The sequence below is a fragment of the Ovis canadensis genome, chromosome 8, assembly GCF_042477335.2.
Source record: "Ovis canadensis isolate MfBH-ARS-UI-01 breed Bighorn chromosome 8, ARS-UI_OviCan_v2, whole genome shotgun sequence".
In the NCBI taxonomy this organism is placed as follows: Eukaryota; Metazoa; Chordata; class Mammalia; order Artiodactyla; family Bovidae; genus Ovis; species Ovis canadensis.
This window is the reverse complement of record NC_091252.1, coordinates 47,963,742-47,969,776: the sequence shown is the minus strand read 5'-3', so window position 1 is coordinate 47,969,776 and position 6,035 is coordinate 47,963,742. Positions and strand designations below refer to the sequence as shown.

Sequence of the window (6,035 nt, the reverse complement as noted above, 5' to 3'; positions counted from 1 at the left end):
AGACTCTGCTGCCGCCGGATGCCAGTGAATGGAGCACCAGAATCTGCGTGGAGTGTGAGGAGAGCCATAAGGAAGCAGGACCGGAAAGGTGAGAGAAAGGCATTGAGGAAAGAAAGTCAATGAGAGGGTCCTGCGGTCAGAACAACACTGACTGGGATTTGGAGACCCAGCCCCCCACCTCTGTTACCGAATAGTCAACAGTCCTCAGGCAATAACATCCTGTTTGTCTTTTATCTTTTTCCTTTTTAGAAAAACAAGGTTGGATGAGTTACTATGTGAAGTAAGTCGGTTTCAACTCTAAAACCAAGATTTTAGATGTGAATTGGACCTGAGATTAAATTAAATCCAGAGTGGGAGATGTAGGGAGGGCGTTTTGATTCCTGTTTCCCATCTCTACTGAAATTCTTTCATCAGTGTTATTCATGTAATTCTTTCATCAGTGTTATTCACGGATTCGATCTGTGGAAAGGAAAGTAGTTAAATTCTCATTCCTCTCAGCCTCCATACTCTCAAGGCCCATTTCCTACACCCTCCAGCACCATTCAAAGAAGACCATTAATCCGAGCTGCAGAGCATCAAAGGAGATGAGAATACGGGGCAGGAGGAATCACAGGAAAAGGAGTTTAGAGAGAAAAAAAGTGATCGGGAACAAGGCTGCTACAGGGTGGCAAGAAACTGCATCTCTTCCCTCCAGACTGCGTGGCTGCTTTAACACTGCTCTCAGTTACACACTATTCCCTCAATTTCTCATATGTACAAAAATATAAAACAATAAAGTGCAGTTTACCTTTCAGTGACACTTTTCCTTGCTTTAGAATTTTTTTTTTGTCTTTTTCTGCTTTTGAAATGAACTCTTGATTACAGAATATCAAAGTACACTCAAAACTGCCAGCCACTGTAAGCACAGCATGGAGAAGCCGACAAGTAAGGACAGATAGCAGCAGGTGGCACGAGGTGGGGAATGACTGAAGCGGTGGTTACAGATGTTCACAGGAAGCTAAAACTATCCAACAGGCAGTGCCCCAGCGTTAGCGCAGGTTAAACTAGTCACTACCTTGGCGGGTGGCCTCAGTGTGTTCGGGTTCAGATTCTACATGGCAATAACAATTTCTTCCAGTTAAGAGTTCTTGGCCTGCACCGATCATAGGGTAGCCGGAGGGCACCGGACCAGTCTATTAGTTTTTCAAAATGCTGTCGTAGACCTGAGAGATGTACTGGGAGACCTCGGGAGGTCTCCACTGCAGCAAGTGTGTAATTGGGGTTTCCTGGCTGGATACGTAGCTCGGCCAAAATCCAAATGCCATTAGTGAGCTTCAGGGGTTGGTACAACATGTCCTGCCCTTCTACATTCCTCTTGGCAATAGTATAAACATTGTTGTTTCGCAACTTGCTGGGAACAGTGTCAACATTTAAATGACATTTCTTAATCTGAAACTGAAGTTCATTTTCAATGGAATATCCTTCCATGTTGCAAGGAAGGCCTGGCGCTCCATTTTGCCATCTTGTGCAAAAAGCACATTGAGTGGGATGAGGCAGCTGAAGTAGGTGACATCAATATTGTTTTTCAAAGGCTCCCTCTTCGTGACTGGGCCCAAGGTGTTGAGAGGCAGGGAGACATCAATGCTCTGGTTTGGTGTCAGTGGTGTGTGGATGGCCAGAGGAGTACTGGGGATGACACCAAAGCTATTCTCGTTAAACTGAATTGCAGAGTCTGTCATGTGCTGCAGAGCTTTGTTGGTGAAGTTCCATACAGATGTGCCCTTGGGGGTGAGTAAATGTTCCTGAAATCTCCAGGCCTTTAGCCTTTACCGCAGGCAGCCACACAGCCTTAGAAGGCACATATCCACCAGGTGCCATGCCTATCCCTGTGGAAAGTTCAAATAGGTCATTCAGACCACTGCTGACCACAGCAGCAGTAGGGGAAGGAGCAAAGGTTGCAGGCACTGATGATGGGATGAAGGGCTGTCCCACCAGACTATCTAGTCCTCCTCCCAAGAGATCCACTACTTGCATCTGCATGGACAATACCTGTGGCACATTGACTGGGGGATCAAGGTCAAGGTTTGAAAGATCCCCCAGAGGGTCACCCTGGGAGGGGATAACCTGAGGCTGTCCTGGGTTAGTGGCAGTGATGCCAACAGCGCTGTCACCAGCATCAGTGCTCCCATGATGTATTGGCGTGTTTGCGATGGATTCCATGACTTCCTTCCACAAAAGCATTGGGTGGCTTATGGTACACTGGGGCCAAAGACCAGTGTGGCAGATTAGCTCCTCCAATAGAGCTGGCTCAATGAGCTCTGTCTCCTCAGAAATCAGTGGCTTTTCAGACAAGACTACTTCTTTAGCTGTGACAGGATCAGTTGAGAGAAGGCACCAATAAATATAGCCCTGGTCTCGAAGGTCAGGATTATCAGAATCCTGTGTTGCCAAATTCAAGACCTGCTTACCAGCTCCTGTGTTTCTGATGGTTTCTTGAGAAACAGCTCCACTATGGCAGTGAGCAGAGGGAGCTGCACTTGGGTGCTTTCCTCATGAAAACCCTCCAGGAAGCTCTCTAGTAACTCATCTGCATTGTCAATTCTTTCAGCACATTCTCCCACAATCCAAATCATAGCTTCTCAAGCGTCTGGCTCATCCAGTGAATCTAAGATCTCACACAGTGTGGCAATGATACTTTCATATTTGTTGGGGGTATTTGTGGAAGATGTTCCTGATGACAACAATCGCCTCTTGGACCACATAATTTACTTTGGTTTGGATGAGATCAAGCAATGTGCTCACACAGCGCTCTGCAGATTGCTCCACCTTGATGGCACACCATCCAACGGCTTGCACAGCTTTGCACACAAAATCAACATCCACCTCTGTGGCATATTCTATCAGTTCAGCCAGAACCTGAGTAATGTTGGCTTGGAATCACGATGTCCAATTTCTCTAGTTTCACATAGATGGGATCATTGTACTTCACAAAGAAAACTTTTATTTCCTGCTTCAAGATTTCAGGCCTTTTCTGGACAATTAGGTTGATGTTCCTCAGGCGTATTGCACCTCTGGCTCCCCAGACAGCCAAGTGACAAGTGGAGGGGCCAACTTCTTCAGCAGCGTATTGTAGTAGTCAGAGTCCTTGGGTAGCAACTCAGAAATTTCATTAGGACTTTTACTGCTGAAAGCAGCACTGCTGAGTTGGCATGAGATAACCAGGGAGTTACCCGCTCACAGATGTTCTGAGCCTCCCAGTCATCTTTAGGATTGTAATTAGACAGGCAGTCCAAGATGAAAATCTGGACCCATTCAGTGCACTCATTCAGGGCTGTCAGTAGCTTATTAATGTTCTGTGGACACAGATCGAGTAAGTTGATGTTGGGGTGAGATTCACTGATTTCAGATAATGCTGCTATAGCATTAGCTACCACCATTGGATTTGAATCAGCTATGTGATCCTGCAGAGAATCCAGAAATTCCTGATCTTCCATCATCTGGGCATTGATATTATGGAGTTTTGCCACACAGACTGCTCCTGTCTTCTGGACGTAGGGATCATCATCCTTTAAGCGCTTGCGGAGGGGCTTACGGAGATATTCTGTAGTCTTGTCCACCAGGATGCACCGCATGGTTCTGACTACCAAGGCTTGAATCAGAGGATTTGGATCTTCACAGTCCTTCACAAAGCTGTTGACATTCATGATGGCCATATCTGGCTGACTCTTGGCGTAGTTCATAAAGTAGAGATACACAAGCTTCTTCAGTTCCAGGTTGTCTATCTGCATATAGTTCACGACATCTGAAAAGAGAGAGCTAACATCTTTCCCCAGAGTCATACCAGCAATCCCTTTCTTCACAGCCTCCTTCCTCTTTTCTTTCTTTTCGTTGTTGAGTTCAGCCTTTAATTCAAAGATTTCTCCCTCTCTATTGGTTGTGAAGTACTTGGAGTCAGTCATGGTTCTGGATCTTTAATGTGCACCAGAGGCAAGGGCGGGGGTGGCAGCAGCAGCCAGAGAGCATGGCCTGAGTGGTGTTATAATGGTTTCCTACACATCACGACTCCTCCAGGTCTAAGCCCCTAAACTTTGCTTATTGATAAGTCCCCATTTGCCTTCTCATGGCTGCTGAATTTCACCTCAGTGACTTGTATTATATGGCTCCCAGTTTCTAAATGATTAAAAACTATTTTCCACTGCTGATGCCAGCCTTATTTCAGAATGATTTCACAATCAGTATAAAAACATTTATTTAAAAATAAATGACCAATGAATTAAATTGATCAACTTTAATTACTTTCATGGGTTCCCCCGCCTTAAACATCAGATATCTAATGTTTGGTATTAAAATTACTATTAAGTTCATTCAGAAACCATGTTGGTGCCAAAACCAAAAATGAGCAACCAGAAATACTCATTGCTTTCTCCTCAGTTTTGAGAAAGATGGATGGAACACACACAGTAGAGCTGTTTTCCGGGCTTTGTCACAATGCCGAGCACAAAAGAAGACACAGTGGTTCCAGGACACAACTCCCTTTTAGTTTGTTTTGGGTGCCTATGAGTTGTTGATATCTTTTATATTCTTTAAGGGGCCTTGGCATATGCATTCATTTCAAACACTCACAGGGGCTTATGTCAAAAACTAACCATTAGCAATGAGGTCAGTGCAATAATTTATACTTTTTTCTCCCAAGTTTTTGAAGAATAATCATAGATTATCATGTATGCTGTTTTAGCAACTGTGAATCATTATGATCTAGAATGTTTTAACATGAAAAATCAGTTGACTTTTCCTTTCCTTAGGTGAACTTCATTACATTATATTTGCACATAGCTGGTTAGTCTATGATAAGTTTTTATCTGTTAAAGTGTTAGTAGAGCTTTTTTCAATGGCATTTAAAGGGTAATTTTAGGAGCATGTTTAAAGACATCCATTTACATTTGACAAAGTGCTCAGAGACTTGAAGAAAGTAATGAGGGTAGAAAGACAGGTGACGAACTTGACAGTATTGACAATATTCTGCTCAATAATCTCTCAATCATGTTTTGAGTGCAGTTGCCAAGCCTTGACAAATACTCTTGAAGATAGCATATGGTAAAATTGTAACTTTTCACCTTGAAGAAGTTATAGTTTTCTGCTTAAAGAGGGTTGTAATGAGCTAATTAATTTTCTTTTCTTGGGAAACCAGTCAAACTAGCTAAACAACTAACTTGAAAATTAACCAAGCAGCCAGTCAACCAACCAAAAAGCAAACCCACCTGCTACACACCAGTAATTATTCCAAGCATTGGGGGAACAAAGATGGACAAGATGTCATCCCTGTCAACGAGGTGAGATATTTGCAATATTATGAAGAAAATAAATAAATAATTGAAATATAGCATGAAATGGAGGTACGATAAATGCACTTCCAGATAGAAGTAAAACATGTACATTCAGTATTCTTGAAGGAAGTCTACTTCAATAGGTATGTTCCTTTGGAGGACCAGGGTTTTGACAGGTTAGTAAGGCAGAGAACACAGCCTAACTTTCATTCTTTGAAAAACCGAAAGGTGCTTTTGTTTGGATTTTAAGAATGACAACCACAAGGACTCACTGTTGACCACCACCTTTAATTTTTGGAATGAGAACTACATACTGTGTACTAACCAGTTATCCTGAGCATAATTGTACATAATAATCCATGTATAAGTTAGAAGAAGATAGATGTTAATATCTAACTCTATCCTCAAGAATTTGTGAAAAACTTTGATGTAGCAAATTTAGGTAAATTGACTGGTTTAATCCAGTTGATATTTCTCCTGTTGCCTCAGGTTCAATAACCCTCTGATATGTCTCCAGGGCCTCTGAGATAGAAATGCTAGGATCTTGTTTTCAGTTTCAGCTAATTCACTTGCTAAAGTTTTACTGACTTCAGTGTTTGTAGGGATAAAAGCCTTCTAAAATGCTCTGAGAAGTACATGGTGCTTACAACTCAGGTAACTATATATCTTAGTTTGCCTGGGACAGTTTCATTGATGACTTTGTCTCAGTGTGATTATTAATAGTGTCTAATG

At 42.6% G+C, this 6,035-nt stretch overlaps 1 pseudogene; it reads right to left on the bottom strand.

Annotated features, from left to right (window-relative positions):
* Positions 1-1,102: 1,102 nt before the first annotated feature.
* On the bottom strand, positions 1,103-3,938 carry LOC138445089 (AP-2 complex subunit beta-like; annotated as a pseudogene).
* Positions 3,939-6,035: the final 2,097 nt, after the last annotated feature.